Source organism: Herpailurus yagouaroundi, unplaced genomic scaffold (assembly GCF_014898765.1).
Source record: "Herpailurus yagouaroundi ecotype Mexico unplaced genomic scaffold, PumYag 139, whole genome shotgun sequence".
In the NCBI taxonomy this organism is placed as follows: Eukaryota; Metazoa; Chordata; class Mammalia; order Carnivora; family Felidae; genus Herpailurus; species Herpailurus yagouaroundi.
The window spans coordinates 41,440,674-41,458,676 of NW_024412394.1; the positions used below are offsets into that span (position 1 = coordinate 41,440,674).

General features: G+C 34.9%; 1 long non-coding RNA gene across 1 annotated transcript in view; it reads left to right on the forward strand.

Moving 5' to 3' along the window:
* The window catches only part of LOC121029716 (uncharacterized), a 489,603-nt gene that overhangs the window by 402,080 nt on the left and 69,520 nt on the right, over window positions 1–18,003 (forward strand). The window contains exon 4 of the long non-coding RNA XR_005789854.1: window positions 4,372–4,459. This is a non-coding gene — a long non-coding RNA (uncharacterized LOC121029716). The remainder of the gene's footprint in view (window positions 1–4,371; window positions 4,460–18,003) is intronic.

Here is an 18,003-nt window from a genome sequence, read left to right on the forward strand (position 1 = left end):
GAATTCTTTTTTATTTTTGTCCATTCTAAGAATTAGGTAGAATTTCAATTATATTTTGAATGTTATTGAATATAAAAACACACATCATCTTAATTTAGTTTCATTTTAAAATAATATATCATTTAATGTTTTTTAATTTATTAATTTCATTTTTATCTTAAATAATTTACTTTACATAGTTTTTCCCACTACGAATGACCCAACGTAATAAAGACTTTCTATTTTTCAAAGTCTGTAGCCCACCTTTAATGGGCAGGAAAGCATTTGAAGATTTCTAATTTCAACCATCAGCATATGGCTGCAATGCACAACTTAAGGCTATGAGTTTTGGGTAGGGTATAGAAAGTTTTAAAGAGATCAATGTGACAAGTGACAGTTAATTGAGCTTCTGGTGAAGACAGTTTTCTAACAGACCTTCTTGGGTCTTCCTGGAAAAAAAAAGTGGCTTTAGAGAATAGACAAGACCTCTTAGAGGATTTACAGGAGCCAGAGAAACCCTTTAGAGGTCCCTGAAGTGAGGTAGAGTGTGTGGTCACTTCTGACCAGCTGCCATAAAGCCAGTATCATCAGCATGATTCAAAAGAAGGGTGAGCCAAAGTCCTTCAGTCATGGTGAGGCCTCCTAGTGGCCCAGATAATCAGAAGGGTTTGATTAGACAAAATCGATTAGAGATGCTGAAAAGACAGTTAACAAGAACATCTTTTGTTGTACAAAACATTGGCTAGTAAATTGTTAATGTACCTATGTGAATTGCTTAGTAAGTCTGTGTGTACTTAACAAAGAATATTTTTGGATTCTTTTCAACTATGTTCTTTCATTCAGTTCACTGAATTTCCTAGTAAGAATAATTTTAGATTTTGTAAAACAGAAATAGTTGATTTTGGGTGAACACAGTTGACTATTTGGAAGTTTCTATAGTAATGTTCTATTAAGAGATGTTTCTTTGTTTTGTTTTATTTTGTTTTAAATAGTATACTAATAAGCTGATTTGAAAAAGTGATGGCTGAACAGGAATTTGTTCCATGTTGAGTGTTTTCATAAAATTTTGCAAACCATTCTGTTATTCATCCCCCCATCATTTGCTTTCAATCTCTGTTTCTGTCTTTCACTCTTTCTCTCCCTTGCTCCCTCTATCTCGCTCTCTTTCTCTCTCACACACACATGTAACACACATATAGTCAATTTGTTTGTTTGTTTAGCCTTCTGGTTCCCCTGCTAAATCATGACTTCCCTAAAGGCAGGAGCTGTGACCTATTAATAATTCCAATTCTCTTAGTTTAAAAGTGGATTAAACGAATCCATGAATTTAAATAATTGTGTCACAGTTTCATAGGTGGCCTTACTTTTTCTTTCTCAATATCTGGACTCATTTACCTTCTCTAAAATTATAAAGCAACAATTTGTACATAGGAAGCTAAATCTAATTCCAATTATTTAGCAATGTATACCTCCTAGAGAGAAGGAAATAAAATAAGATGGTGTTCTATTATCATTTTCAAATTTATGATTTGTTCTAATTGATTATATACAGATTATATGAAAGGAAGACCAAATAATAGTTGAGAGCCTAGGGTCCCATGTTGAAATAAAATTCTGAGTGATAAAAGCTGCTGTAATTTACTACAATTTCCTGAGTATCTATAGTGTATTAGTTTTTTTGCTAGATATTTTACATGTGATTTTTATACCAAATATGTGAGATGTTTGTAGCCCCTTTTTACAGAAGAAGAATTTAAACTTAGTAAATTTTCCTGTATCACAGAGAATAAAGCTCATAAATGGCAGAAACTCAGAAGTTAAACTCAGGGCAGTCAGACTCTGAAGTATTCTGGTATGTCCTGGCTCTTTCATATTCTCGCAAAAGTTACACTCAGTTTGGGCTATGGGAGAGTTAGTCGAAAGCGACCATTCATTAGCTGCTAGTACCTCCTTTGGGGTTAATACATAGTGTCCTCTCTCAACAAACACTTCACCTTTGTGAATTCTGAGTGAAGTAGCATCTGTAGTCACTGGTGACCACAAAATCTTACTGACTCATCTTGTAGTGATGTAGTAGGTTTGCACTCTCATTAAGTACAGAACGTCTTTAGGCATAGCTAAGTCATCCCTCCCCTCAATTAGGCCTTTTACATGTGGTGCTCTGGCAGTCTGTCTGCCTCTCTGTTCAAAGTAGAGAGGAGGTTACCCATGTATTGTGTTTAGCTTGGATCTGGCAGAATAAAACAAGCCAAATAATCCTGGCAAATACAGAGACCGCTAGGTTTGCATTACATCCAACTATTGTCTGAATATATATAAATAGACTTTTCTTTGTTGGAAATAGTTTGAGTTTATATGCTACAGTGTTCTGTTCTTACCTGTATCTCATGTAATTGCCACTGCGGATCCTTTGCAGCTATGGTATCTGTTTCTGAGTCTTGTGGGCTTGATACAGATCCTGCTGTCTCCCTGATTTTTTTAATGAATGTTTTGGGCTGACAACTCAAAAGACTGTTGAAGCATTGCTGCCTCATATATGTAGTGTGTATATCTCCATAACACCTCTTCCAAAAACATGGGCTCATAAATGGAGATTATTTATCAACATTTATATCAATCCCATCAAGTGGGTGAAAGCTAACTGTCATTCTTAAATTTAACACCCGTGTGTCAGCATCCTGGTGTTGCATTTACCAGAACTTTCTCCATTGTCATCACCCTTCCAGACACTGCTTCTGTCCCCCTCTTCCCAGCCCCCTTGTTAAATCCACAGATGCAGAGTGAAGCAGGCACCCAATTGGCAAGAGACTCATACTTCCATTACAGAGTTGGCAATAATTAGCTGTGTGAACTTGAATGAGTTACTCAGTATCTCTGGGTCTTAGTGTTCTCGTTTAAAAATGAGAGACTCAGCTAATTGACACCGAAGACTCCTTTCAGCTCTGACATTCACTAGTTTTACTGAAAAATGACAAGGAAACATCAATGTTTTCTCATTAAACCTTAGAGGCTTAACAGGTTTTTAGGCTTTCATTTGGTCTTGAAAGCAGAGTTAAGGGAGCAAATAACTCAGTCTCCTGAGACTGGGCTCTAAGGAATGGGGTGAACAAGGCATTCCTTTGGGCCCCATACCTGTCTTGCGGTCTCTGTCATTGCTGTATTTTTCCTTCCCTTGCCTTGACAGAGCATCTGGTCTGCTGCCCAGAATTGCCCTTACTAACCCCTCTTCCTTCCCAACTGCCTCTGCTGTTTCCTTAATCCCTCGCCCAGACTGTAGCAGTAACCAGCCAACTAGTCTCCAACTTTCTGGCTCTCACAACTCTACTGAATTTTATACTTTGTTCCAGGTGAAGATGCTTGAAATGAAATCTGTTCATGTCACTGTCCTACAACAAAAATCAAACTAAATAAAAACGCTGAGAGTGAATTCCCACTGACAACAGAGTTAAAGCAAACTCCATCTACCTTTATAATTTGGCTCAAATATTATTTTCCAAAAATAATTGTCAGTACTCTTCACACAATATATGTTCCAGCAAACTGCCTCCACAGAGATCCCTACCAATGTACCTTGATGTGATGGACATTTCTGTTCTTTCCAAGAAAATTTCTAGAACTTTTCAACTACATTATTCTAAATCTTGGTACACCCAATCATATCCATTTTTCAAGATTCAACTCAAATATCACCACAACCTCAAAGTTCTTTATAATATTCCATTTCAAAATACTATCTTCAGGGTCGCCTGGGTGGCTCAGTCGGTTAAGCATCCAACTTTGGCTCGGGTCATGATCTCACAGCTTGTGAGTTCGAGCCCAGCGCCAGGCTCTGTGCTGACAGCTCAGAGCCTGGAGCCTGCTTCGGATTCTGTGTCTTCCTCTCTCTCTGCCCCTCCCCCGCTTGCACTCTGTCTCTATCCCTGTCTCAAAAATAAACATTGAAAAATATTTTTTGAAAATACTATCTTCATTTAATGTCCCATAGTATACTTACACTCATCCTATTAATATCTATTTCTCTTTTGCACTCATACTGCCTTACAAATAATAATATATCAATAAACATTTGATGGGCAGGTAAATAGTCTATCCATAAGAGTCACAGACAATTCATCACCAACACCTCTACCATATTAAAATTCTAAGTGGGAAATTGGAAGGGGTGTGTTAGAATCCTTGGAGAAGGGGGTTTGTAAATGCATATTTGTTTTGATTTCCTTTGTGGACATAATATTCAACTAATTTTGAAATTGCAACTAACTCTAAAAGAAGATTTTGATATTTAGTTTTTAATAAAATAACTTATAGCTTCAAAAATTAAGCACTGCTATATTTATTTATTATTCGTGAATTTTGCTATTTATTCTGGATTCAAATTTTCATTGGTTTCAGGTTACATTTCTGTGTAGTAATATCACCAGGCTTATGCTGACCACAAATGCTACTTTTCAATAAGAAGCTTCTCCTGACTCCAAGCAAGGTATGTTCTTACTCTGCCTTGGAATCCTTTGTTTTCCTTTAGTTATACTAGCACATTTGGCTGCAGACAGGAAGAGGTTATGTTCTTGTCTTCCCCATTATGTATTTCTTCCTTATTCATCATTTTTTTCACCCACAAACTAAAAGTATTCTTTGCACAGAGTAAGGAACAACGACAACAATAATAATAACAAATGATGAATTGAATTGCATTTCTTAAAAGGAAGCTTGTTTTCCTGTTTTTATAAAGTTTTAAGATCCCAAATAGTTGCCAAAATTTGAGAACTTGTCTTTGTTGCTCATCGTATCATTTCATCATTGTTTACTTTATTTCTTAGCTGAATGATCCTTTCCTTCATCTTCAAATAGCTTCTCTGTTTCATAACACATGGAATATGTATTAAGCTGTCTACTTTTGTTTGTGTTTGATATGGCACACTGATTTGATTTTCCAGTTCATATCGCTAATATAGAAATTATCCCATCCAGGCTCATCCAATATATGTGTGGTCTATTTTGATGTTGCTTTGGAAATAAACAATGCTTTTACCCTATTTCTGGTGAGAGTTTCAAGAAAAAAAAGTAGATAATATGCAGATTTTAAAATAGTTAGTTTGTGTTTTCAGAATTTATGATGATGTTTTTTTTTTCTTTATAAAACATTTTAAAAATCAGCCTTTGGTGGGAAAGATTACAAATTATGTGGGTTGAGACAAAGAGAGTATATATCTGATGGAGTTTGTGTGAGCACACCAATGACTACATTTCCTCAAAGGGTGATTCATTTTTTCCTAAGACAATTTATTTTACTTCTCTGCAATTAAAATTTTCTTTTCATGAGAACAATGGAAATATGTACCAGGAAAAAATTAAAACTACTAGCAATATAAGTACTGTTTGGGGATTAAACTTGGAATTTAAACCTTTATAATATAACTCCATCTTAATTGAGTAAAATCTATGAGCACTTGCATGCTCTTCTCATAGGAAAGAGCTTTATCTTTAAATTGAGGAATTAAGGTGATATTTTGTCTGTTTTTCCTATGAGGGAAGAAATGGGTCATAAATAAAAATGAGATTGAAAAATTACCTACAAGATATTAACTTCTTTAATGATGCTTGTCAGAACAAAAGAATATACAGTCTCATCAGTAATATTACAAAATGGGCTAAAACAATATGCCTAAAATAACTATTTCTGTGCTCACACCTTCTGCAGCAGAAGGCTGACATTCTTAGTTCATTCTCCAGTTAAATGGTGGCTTTCCTAAAGGCTGCTCACACAATAGTTTCTAAACTATTGTCACTACGCAAAATCTGGCCTCTTTGGGTCCTAATGCCTGAAGACTGCTGCCTATAAATCAATTTAGATGTAAATCTGCCTGCTGTCATTGCTGATGATGCCTATCATGAGAACAACAATGTCCCAGCCAACGTTGCATTCCCCATACTTGCTTTCAAAACCATAGACCTTTTGGAATCTAGACAGGGAAGGAAGAAAGACCTCACTTGTTGCCTAGTCTGTAAAGCAGTTATTGATTTATGCCCAGATGTTCATAAAATCTCCAGAGTACAGTTGTATCTTTTCCTGTCTTTCAACCCTCTTGCGGAACTTCAAAGTCTCTTGTGGAAACATTTGTTTCAGTTTTTGTGTTTGTCAATATTTAATTGTCCCTTTTGTGCATGGGAGTGTGCAGGCAGGTGCTTCACTGTGGTGGTGGTAGATTATGCTTCAACTTGTCTGTCTATTCATGACCTTCACTGTGTGACTTTACACTTACTGACTATATGGTCAATAGAAATTTATTCATTTGTATCAATCAGCTATTTCTGCATAATAAACACCAACAAAGTATTTTAGCAGCATGGAACGATTAACATATATTTTTATAGAGGTGTTAGTCACTGAGGGTCCGATGAGTGTTTAAATAGGCTCGACATGGTGGCTCTGCTTCTTGTTGCAGATTTATGAGTTAACTGAGGAAAGGGCTCTGTTTCTTATTTCTTTACCCTTTTTGGACCACTGAACTCACCTAAGTATATATTTCTCATGACAATGGTAAAAATACAAGAGTCAGGCGAAGATGTGCAAGACTTCTACCCAATTCCATTGCCAAAGTAAATCATATGGCCAGGCCCATAGTCTAAGGAAGGAAATACATGCTTTGCCAACTGGATTCCGTCTTTTGCAAAACAGCTCATCAAATTTTCCCCCAGCTTTCTACTGGACTTTATGTTTCCTTTTCTGCCTGAATTTTAGGGAAATTTGTATTTTTGCTCAGAGTCCATTCTTACGCTTTCACCAACATTTAACTCTCAGACAATAATTTTTTGTTTCCATCTAAACCAAAGCTATCTTTTATTTGAATTAAGGTGCTTTTACCCATCCCCCAAAAGAAAATAGTCATAGTTGTCCTCTTTACTAGTTTTCTATCTCCAAATTATATCATTCTCCTCATTTTTTTCATATTGCTAGATTTATTCTGATGTGAAATGAGGAATTCCTTGGTCAAATCAGTGATTTTTGGATTATAGTGACGGTCTATAAGTCATTCTGTTAATCCACTAATGATGAATTTAGCATATTCCAATCCATAAGGAAGACAAATACATATCCAGTACCAGTGTGAATACTGGTAAATACAAGTTACTGTCCTCTACTTTATGGAAATAAGTCCATGTAAGCAACCTATCCCCAGGTTGTTAGCTGATTCCCATGGTGACTGAAGCCATATCAGGTGTTTACATTGACCTCTTTATTAATCTGGTTGGGCATTCAGTAGTGACAATATCTAGATCAGTCTGATGAGAAGATATCCATTATTTTGAGCTGTTCATCAACTCCATTCCAACTACTATTACTAATTTGTATATGGACCCATTAAATAACTATTGTAGCTGAAGATTAAAAAAAAGACTGATAACCATAGGACAAGTCATATTTTCCACCATATTTTTTATGAAGTTCAATAGGTGTTCACATTGGACTTTCAATTCTGTACCCATTCACCCATTCTGAGAGCTCCATTAACATAGATGAAGCATTATCTTCAAATTCCATATCCACTCTGAAAGATCCATCTCCACATATCTTGACTAGTCTTCCCATTTTGTTCTTTCCACTACCAGACCAACCTGACAACCCACTGGCATTGCCTATGAATTGGTATATAATTCCAAATTATGTTATCTATTTTTCTGTTAAGAATGGGAATCTACATGTATTGCCTGAAATATGCCCACTGCAATGATTTTCCTTTACCACCCTGTTTCAAGTTACCCCTGAATGGGATGTAACACAGCAGTATTTCCCTAGTTCCCATGCTACCATATGATGCAGACCCACTATAGAGCAAGTTTTATATTTTCTTCCTTTCTCCCCTGATTGTAGGTAACTTCACATGAAGTCATAAGAGGGGCTGGGGAAGGGTATGCAATACAACAGGAGAAGATATAGTGAAAATCTGATCTATCTGCTCAGACAACATACTTGTATCTTCTGACCTGTTGAAACATGATATTTCACGGGTCATTCCACTTAATCATGCTGATGCTGTATTCACTTATTCCCATGGCTTATTGGATTAGCTAACATGGTTTGCCATAGTAGTCATTTTATTTTCTTTAGTCAGGCTTTCAGACTCTACCAGGGTTAGGTATCAATCAAATAACTGCTTCTCCAAAGAGAATAGTTATCCACACAGGAAAAAATAGCTTTTCCCCAAAACTTTTGGGGAGGAACTGATTCTTCTATTTGGGCCAATTAGAGATGCAGTTTAAACATCTTTATCTGTTACAGATACTTTGATTAGCATTGGTTCTACTGACTTACAAGACTTAAGTCGAAAAACTAATTGCATCACAACTTGAGTCTGCTGCAGAGCAGTCTCATGCTCTGGGTTTCACTCCCAGCTAGTTGATATATGTGTTAAGTTACGTGTAAAAACACCACACCCAAATGTGGTTTATGTTACTTTCTAAATCTAAACAGTGGGGAGTTCCTGGGTTGCTCAGTCAGATAAGCATCCCACTCGATTTCGGCTCAGGTCATGATCTCACAGTTCTTGAGTTCAAGCCCTGCATTGGGCTCTGTGCTGACAGCTCAGAGCCCATTTGGGATTTTCTCTCTGTCTGTCCCTCTGCCTTTCTCCCACTCTCTCTCTCTCTCTCAAAATAAATAAATAAACATTAAAAAAGAAGTAAAACTGTTAAAAAATAAATCTAAAAAGGTCCATTATATGTTGCATTTTTCAACAACTGGTAGATATTAACAGGTAGAGTAAACTGCCTTTTTCCTAGAATAGATATCCATACGTATCACAGACCACTGAATCTCTAGAAATTTTACTGATAAATTTAATTTATTATTTTTCAGGGAATTTACTGCCCACCCTCTGACATTCTTGATATAAGGCATCTAGAGTAGCTAGTACTTCCTACTGACAGGTGCAATCATAATGTCATCAGTGTCATGGATCAACATGATGTTCTTTGAGACATTATGTAGTTGATGTCCCTGTGTCCTATATTATGACACAAAACAGAAGAATTAACTTAGCCCTGAGGTAAGACAATAAGGTTGTCCCTGCCAGGTAAAAATCAAATGACTTCAGATATGCCTTGCTAATGACAAAAAGCTTATTTACCAGATCAATAGCTCCATACCACATGCCACTGGCTATGTTGATTTGCTCCAGTAAAGACACACATCTGGAGGAAAGCTGCAATTAGAATCAAACTTTGATTACATTAATAATAACCTACAGTCATAGATCCATCCAACTTTTGCATTGACCAAACTGGCCAATTTAAACAAAGATGAGCTATAGATCATCACCTCTACATCTTTCAAGTCATTGATGATTAAAGTAATCTCTATAATTCGTTCATAAATGCAGGACTGGATTTGATTTAGTGTTTTGGTAGGGAGGAGTAAATTTAGAAAGGTCCATTTGGTATTTCTACCATATTAGCCCTTAGTCCATGAGTCAGGAAGCCAGTTTGTGCATTTTTTCCCATTTGCTGAGTCCAGCTATTTCAACTATAAATATAGGAATTGACATGTGGGAACACCACAGGATGTGTTCATTGATTAAGTGGGCCCCATGTAAGAGATTCAGACTAAAGCTCCTTTTATCAATTGCCTAACTTCCATATGGACTACAGAACTATTTTGTTTCCCCAAATTAGCATTAATTCAGAGCCAGTATCCCTAAAGTCTGTTACTCTTTTCCAAGTTCACAATCATCATATGTAAATAGCTTCAGAAACCTTTGGCAACATCTTGGAGAAATATTTATAGTATATATTAGTTTTCTCTTGTTGATGTAACAAATTACCACAAATTTAGGGGCTTAAAATAATACAAATATATTATCTTACATTTCTGTAGGTGACAATCTGATATAGGTCTCACTAGGCTGAAAATAAGGTAGAACTATGTTCCTTTCTAGCAGCTTTAGGGGAAAATCTCTCCTTGCCTTTTCCAGCTATAGAGGCTATCCTCATTCTTTGTTTCCTGGCTCTCTGCCTCTGTCTTCAAAGCCAGCAGCATTGCATCTCTCTGGCCATTCTTGCTAGCCACATCTCCCTCTGCCTCCCTCCTCTGCCTCCTTCTTCCATTTTAAGGACTCTTGTAACTACGTTGAATTTGTCTGGATAAAGCAGAAAAAAATGTCCATTTTGAGGTTAGCTGATTAATAATCTTAACTCCACTTTGTCGTATAATCTAACAGGCTTCATGGATTAGGACAAGGACATCTTTGGGGAATCATTATTCTGCCTACCACAATACTATGGCCTTATTGCAGAGTACTTTCCCAAGAAGATCAGACTCCTCTTCTATACAGGACTGCTAACTGGTAAGAAAACCAGGACTTTCTATGTTGATAGTTCAAATAAATTATCTTTTCACTGTGCCTAGGGACTTTTTGGTTATATGGATGAAGTAATACTTTAGTAGACTGTGTTATCCCTTGGCTCACCATAACCAATAAACCACTCTGATTGATTTCATTATGTCAAAACACTCTAGTTTCCACTCTATCCATGATGCCTATTATTACAATGTTGGTGCCCGCATTGACTCTGATGGTTAGTCACTATTTGCTGGACTCCTTTGCTACAGAATTCCATCATCTCTATTAAACTCAGGAACCAATTCCAATGGCAGTATCTGTCATCATAATTCCTAGCCTATCAAGGACAGCCGTCATGGAGATATCATGGATGCTATTTCTCTTATTATTTAATTTCTTAATGCCTTAAGAATTGAGTGTTTCCTGGGTCCTCTGATGGATGAAAGGGAAGTCTATTGATACCAAATAACTTCAGTCCACAATTCCCATCCCTATAACCCTTGATTCCTACCAATTATGCCAGGGAAATTCTGTCATAAAAATTTCACTGAATGAAAGCCACCATTAAAATCAGGATTCGGGCAACCAAACTAATAATCTATTGAAGTCACTTCAAGCTGATCACAGTAGCACACTAAGTCAAGAATCTTCATAAAATGCACCCATATTAATAAATTTATTCTTCCTCTGTGATGTAACATTCTTAGAATCTCATCCTAGACTTGTTCCTTAGGTTACAGCTGAAATGAATTAGCAAAATATTGCCAAACTTTAGTTCATAAATCTCTTCATAGAGAAGATTCTGCACTTGTCCTGCTGGAACATATTGATATTTAACTACTTATAGATTTGAGATTAATGGATGGTGTTTGGGTGGATTATGAAGAGAATAGGATGCTCTTTGTGAAGCAATCCTGTCAGATGAAACCATCACAGGGGTTTTAATGGAAGGGCTAATCTATTTAGATAGGAAAAGAGAGCTTACCTCTGCTGGTAAAAGGAGCTCAAGAATATCAGACTCTACATAAGACACTCCAATCACATTTTACACACTCCAAATAATATCCTAAATTAAATTAAGAAAAAATAGAACTTTTTCGAGGCTGTGTTTTCAGCTTGAGTTTTGAGATTTAATTTTTGAATCTAATTCTAAACTATGTTTTCTCCGAAGCTACTAAAACAGGGATCTGAAAACTGAAAACTGAAAACTGTAGCCCATGGCCCAGGCAGAGAAAGGCTTAGATGTTTTTAAGGAGTTAAAAAAAAAAATAAAAAGGATACAGACTGTATGCAGCCCCACAGATCCTGAAACGTTTACTATCTAAACATTTACTATCTATTACAGAAAAAAATTGCTGAACCCCAAACTAGAAAAAAAATTATCTTAAGGTTATAGAGAATTCAAAATGAATTAAAGACTTAAACATAGGACCTGAAGCTATAAAACTAGAAGAAAACATAACAAAAATTCTGTGTACTGTAAAGTATTTTTCACCTCTTGAATTACTTCATTTACATCTTTGATAATCATTGCTATTGCAGTTGATCTTTTTAAATCATTCTTTTTTAAACTCTCCATTCTCTGTTCTCTAAATTATTACATCCCTCATTAATTACATATTTTTTGCTTATTGTGTAAAAAGCCATACAAAATGTGAATTTCTCCTTTGCATTGCTCATTGTATTTGTTATATTGAAACAAGCCTTCAGATGAAGTTTGAAAATCAGTATATCATTTTTTTCACAATCTTCTTTTTCCTCCTTTTCTAATTCATCTCATATTCTTGCCTTTTTATTTAATCTTATTTTTTCTTTATAAAACTTGATTTCTGTTTTGTATAAGCTATGTCATACTTTTTCCCATTGAGCATGCAAAGTAATTTTCTTAACTATTAATTTGTGTTCTGTTATTGAAGTACTTTAAAGATGTTATATTTCCCCGAGTCTTCCAAAAATGTTGTCTTTTATTCTAAAGAATTTTTTATACCTATTACACTGGGCTTTTAATATTTATAAATTCTTGATCTAAGGAAATATGACCAAATGTCTTGCCAGTGATTTGAGTATATGTATAATCCTTGTTCAAATTCTTTGTCAACCTCAGTGCTGGTGGAATTCTCTTATAATTTTATAATTGCTGGATACATTGCTGTAGACAGTTTATACCTCCATCCTCAGTATCTGACAGGGTTTATTTAATACAATGCTGCTGTAATAACTTAATCTTCTGGTATCAAACTGAAAATCTTAGTATATCAAGTAATTAAGAACTTTTATATACAAGTATATATTTATATCAGGATACTAATGTCTCTTCTCACATCCATGGCATGTTTCATGTGAGAAAAACATCCTTAGTAACATCAGCAGTAGTGTTTAGCTCTTTAATTATGTGTAAGTGGTAAATTGAGAGAAACCTAACATACTTGTTTAAAACTATTATACAACAAACCGGTTTTTTATTAATAAAAAATATATACATACCCACACACGTAGACTATAAACTATTTCAATAGTATAGAAAAAATGCTCACAAAAGATAGTTATCCATTTTTATTTCCAGAACTTTCCTTCAATCCTGTTTACACATCATCCTGTTCAACTATAGTATGAGAGAGGATATAAAAAATATGTAGCAACAATAAAAATATTATTTAACTTACAGAGAACTATCCAACTTTATTCCACAAATTTACAATTTTATTTCTTAATTTTACCCTCATTTTAGTCATGAGTTCCTTGGAGAAGGTTATAAACTAAAGACGTCTCCAGCACCATCTGGTGTAGATTATTGCAGATGTTGCTTGTAGAGAGACAAAGGTCTGCGGTACTGATCCTCTGTAGGTCATCTAATCCTGTACTACAGAATCCAAAGTGTATCTGTGTTCTGTATAAAACACAAGAATGCTGAAAGCCTGCCAGAGCAGCAAAAAGCTTTAATCAAGTCACTGTTTCTTGTTGAGGATGGTTTTGCTTCAGTGGGCAGAAATCCGATTATCCTTAAAAGGCTAATAGTAAAGTTGTCCATACCCTCTGATAAGGGTTTACTGACTGCATGGCTTTTCCAATTTCAGTTTCCTTACTGAAATATGACCTCCTCCCCTCTTCCACTGAAAGGGAAAAAAAAGGGTTCATTTAACTGGAAATGAGTGTCAGGACGAAATGAACATGAAATCCAGTATTTATTCATTCTTTCAGCAAAAACTATGATTGCATAAATGTGTCAGACACTGTAATAGGCATTGAAGGATCCAAGGATGTATACATACCACTTTAACCTCAGGATGCTGCCAGTCCAATAGTGAAGGAAAACCAAGATAAGACAGTTGATTAGCACTGTTGCAGGGACATAAACTACATTTCTTTTATTTTTCTTACCAGTGAGATGAAAAAAATGAAAGTTCTAGAAAAGTGGCTTAAAATTACAACATGTTTTCCAAGTTTGAAACTATGCATATGTATATATATATATATATATATATATATATCCACATACATTCTCCCTCTCCCTGTTTTTTTATCCGCTCTCTCCTTTACTTTACTTTTCCTCTATTCTTATTAAAGTTTCAAAAATAGAAGAAACACTGATTAATTATATTTTATACACCTTGATAAGGCAACGCTTTCACATAATATAAGGCACTGATATAATTATCCAAAACACTTTGACGTTCTATCATACTTCATAAAGTAAAGAGGAATTACACTTTAAAATGTAGTGACTTTTTTATTAGGGATCAAATCTTGCCAGAGGACAATAAAATATTGGAAACATCAAACAGAAAAAGAGAAAATTGTATTTAATCTAAATCATACTGGTAAAATACAAGAAATTAGGAAATGTGGGGTGTTTCATATTCCTTTCCCTAATCTTTCATGCCTCTTTTAAACTGAATTTCCAGTATTCTTCAAAGCATGATGAATTTCTTCAAGAATTATTTTGAAATCATGGAACAGAAAGATGTGTTTTACCCAGTGAACCATGAAATGAGTCTTGGAAGTATAAACTTCCTCTGAACACTTTGGACTTCCACTAGAACCTTTACAGAATCACATCTGTTTTAGTTCAATAAATTTATCTCACTTATGAAAGTCACCGTTAGAGAGAAGGTTTTGATTATACAGGCACTAGTTTTAAAGATTCACCTTTATTGATAAGCATTCATTATATAAGGCTTTTTTTTAAATAAGAATTTAAATTTAGATAATTCATATGCTTTTGAGTTTGAACTTACCAACTACAGTGTCTCCTCTCAAACATATTAGTGAATGGGTTTACAATGTACTTAAACACAAAATACTTCTAATTAAAAATATACGTGGGGCGCCTGGGTGGCTGTCGGTTGGGTGTCTGACTTTGGCTCAGGTCATGATCTCGCGGTCCCAGAGTTCGAGCCCCACGTCGGGCTCTGTGCTGACAGCTCAGAGCCTGGAGCCTGTTTCAGATTCTGTGTCTCCCTCTCTCTCTGACCTTCCCCCATTCATGCTCTGTCTCTCTCTGTCTCAAAAATGAATAAACGTTAAAAAAAATTAAAAAAAATATATATATATACATATATATACGTAGCAAGACCTTCCAATAATGACTATGTGAAGAAGCCAGTGATTCCAACCATAGATAACAATTTCACATTTTAAAAGCTAGAACAAAATATTTTAAAACTGTGTGTAGGCATTTGAAAATGAAAGAGTCAGTCAGAAACTTGTAGTTTTTACTCCTGAGCAACTGCTACATTGGATAAGAATGACAAATGTATGGCTCTCTTGTTTGAGGGGCTCTGTGACCCTTTTTCCCCCCAGTTCAGGAAATGGCAGTATGCAGTATCTCTGGCTCAAGGTGCACGTGACAGTCCTGAACAGCAGATAAGCTGCCTAACATTGCAAACACACGGAGGCCCGAGGGCATCTGCTGCAAAAGTGGACAGAAATTAGAGAGTACCTAACTTAAACAGAGAGAATTGCTCCTGGTGAGATTTGCGTGTTTGCTGTTCTTTTAGCATGTTGCCAAACCCATGTACGCTTTGGGAGGCTTATGAGCAGAACTGAGGCTCATGGTAAGATTGGGAGCAAACTCTGGAGGCAAAGAAACGTCTGAGACAGTAAGTTTCAACATCTGAATATAAATTCTGCCTGGTCTTTGAATCAATACTAAGCTACACAGATTCAGAGGAAACTCTCAGGAGCCCAAGCTGAGAAAGGAACGTCTGGCAGAAGGAAAAACTGAGCAAGATTATCAACAGTTGCCCACCATGCCAGAGAAAGATTTCTCAGTTTGAGTCTTGGCAAGTTAAACAGCTCCTATAACAAAATACAGGCAACAATTTTCACCAGGAAAAAAAAAAAAAAAAACAAAACACACAACAACAACCGGATCCCAAAATCTTCAAAATACAACGACCGATGGAACATGAATATGGGAATCACACTCAAGAAAGAAAGCAGTCATTAGAAATTGACTCCAAATGGACCCAATAGTGGGGTATAGCAGATAAAGGCTTTAGAGCAACTATTTCAAATTTGTTCAAAGTGCTAAAATATGCTATGAATTAAGATTTAAAGACTAATTTGATACTAATGACAAAAAGATAAGAAATCGCAATAGGGAACTGGAAATTATACAAATGAAATAAATATTTTCCAATGTAAACAACAGAGAGAAGAAAAGATGTAAAAAAAAAAGAGATGAATAATGCGGCAGAGACCTGTGGGGCCATATTTAATCATGGACACTATACTTCGTGGAGACCCAGAAGGAAAGGAGGAAAGTAAGAAGGAGGCAGGCCATTTTTTTTTTTTTAAAGAAACAATGGCTAAAAAACTTCCCAGATTCAATGACAAACATTAATATAAAAACAAAACAATATAAATGCAAAGAAAATTTCACATAGCCACATTGTATAAAAGCCAAGCGTAAGAAGAAAATACTGAAAGCAACAAGATAAAATGACATAATATATATAGCAAACAATAACAATTAATTACTGACTTCTCTTCAAAATAATGAAGGCCAGAAGACATTGAAATGTTGTATTCAAAGTACTGAAAAGAAACTGTTAATACGTCTATAACTTACCAAACTAATCTTCAAATCTGAATGCCAAATAAATATTGAAACCAGAGAGAATTTATTGCTTGCAGAATTTCACTTCATGAAATACTACAAGAAATCATGCTGAAGGGAAATGGTACCCATGAGTAAAATGGATTATGCAAGAAAAAAATGAAGATCATCAGAATTGAGATATTGGTAAATGTAATACATACATATGTAATACATACATACATATATGCTTATACTCACATATGTACATGCATAAATATGTACAATTTTTCTCTAAATTTCTCATATCACTGATTAAAACAAAAAGTCTCACACTTTAGGTAAGAAGTATTACTAGAGACCCAGTGAGATGTGATAGTGATAAGATTAATGCAGCAGAAAATATTTAACAATTATAAATGTACACTTGGTTATAAACAAAGCTCCAAAATACATGAAGCAAAATTAACAGACTGAAATAAGAAATAGAGTGCCAGTCATAGTTGAATATTATAATACTCCTTTGTCACTGACAGAAAGAGTAGACAAAAAAAATCAATAAGTATACATATAAAACTTGAGCAAGTCTATAAACTAAATTACCCTAATACATATAAAACAGTCCACCAACTAGAGCAGAATATACATTCTTTTCAAATATACATAGAGCTTACATAATTCTATGTTAGAGGTTCCATGTGCTATAAAACATGTCTCAGTAAGTATAAAAGAATTCAAACCACATAGATTGGGCAACAACAAAATTAAATTAGAAACTAATAACAAAATTATACCCAGTAAATAAAAACAATTTGGAATTCAAATGACACACATTTAAATAATCCATGGGTCTAAGACAAATTGGAAAAGATATTAGAAAACCTTTTGAACTGAAAATGAAAACACAACATGGAAACATTTTGAGAAGCAAGAAGTAAAATTAATGTGTGTAAATATGAGAAAATAAGAAAGATCTAAAGATCAATGATCTAAGCTTCCACCTCTAGCTAGAGAAACAAAATAACTTAAATTCCAAGGAGGCAAAGGAATAAAACAATGAGAAAAGTAGAAATCAGTGAAATAAACAGCCAAACTAAAGAGAAAATTCGGTGAAATCAAAAGATGATTCTTTGAAAAGATCAATAAAATTGGAAAAAAATCTCTTAGATGGTCAAGAAATAAAGAAAAAAAGGCACAAAAAATAACATTAGTAATATTAGTAATAAAATTGCTAACTAAAATCAGTAATAAGGGACATCAGTACAAATCTCATAGCCAGCAAAAAGATGCTAAATATTATGTACAAATTTATGCCAGTCCATTTAACAGCTTAGATAAAATAGAATCCTTAAAATTCCTTAAAAGCATTGTTACTAAAAGTGACTTACAAAGAAAGAGAAAACATAAACATTCCTATATTTATTAAAGACATTGAATTTATTTTATTTTTTTAAATATGAAATTTATTGTCAAATTGGTTTCCATACAACACCCAGTGCTCATCCCAACAGGTGCCCTCCTCAGTGCCCATCACCCACTTACCCTCCCTCTCACCCCCCATCAACCTTCAGTTTATTCTCAGTTTTTAAGAGTCTCTTATAGTTTGCCTCCTTCCCTCTCTGTAACTTTTTTTTCCCCCTTCCACTC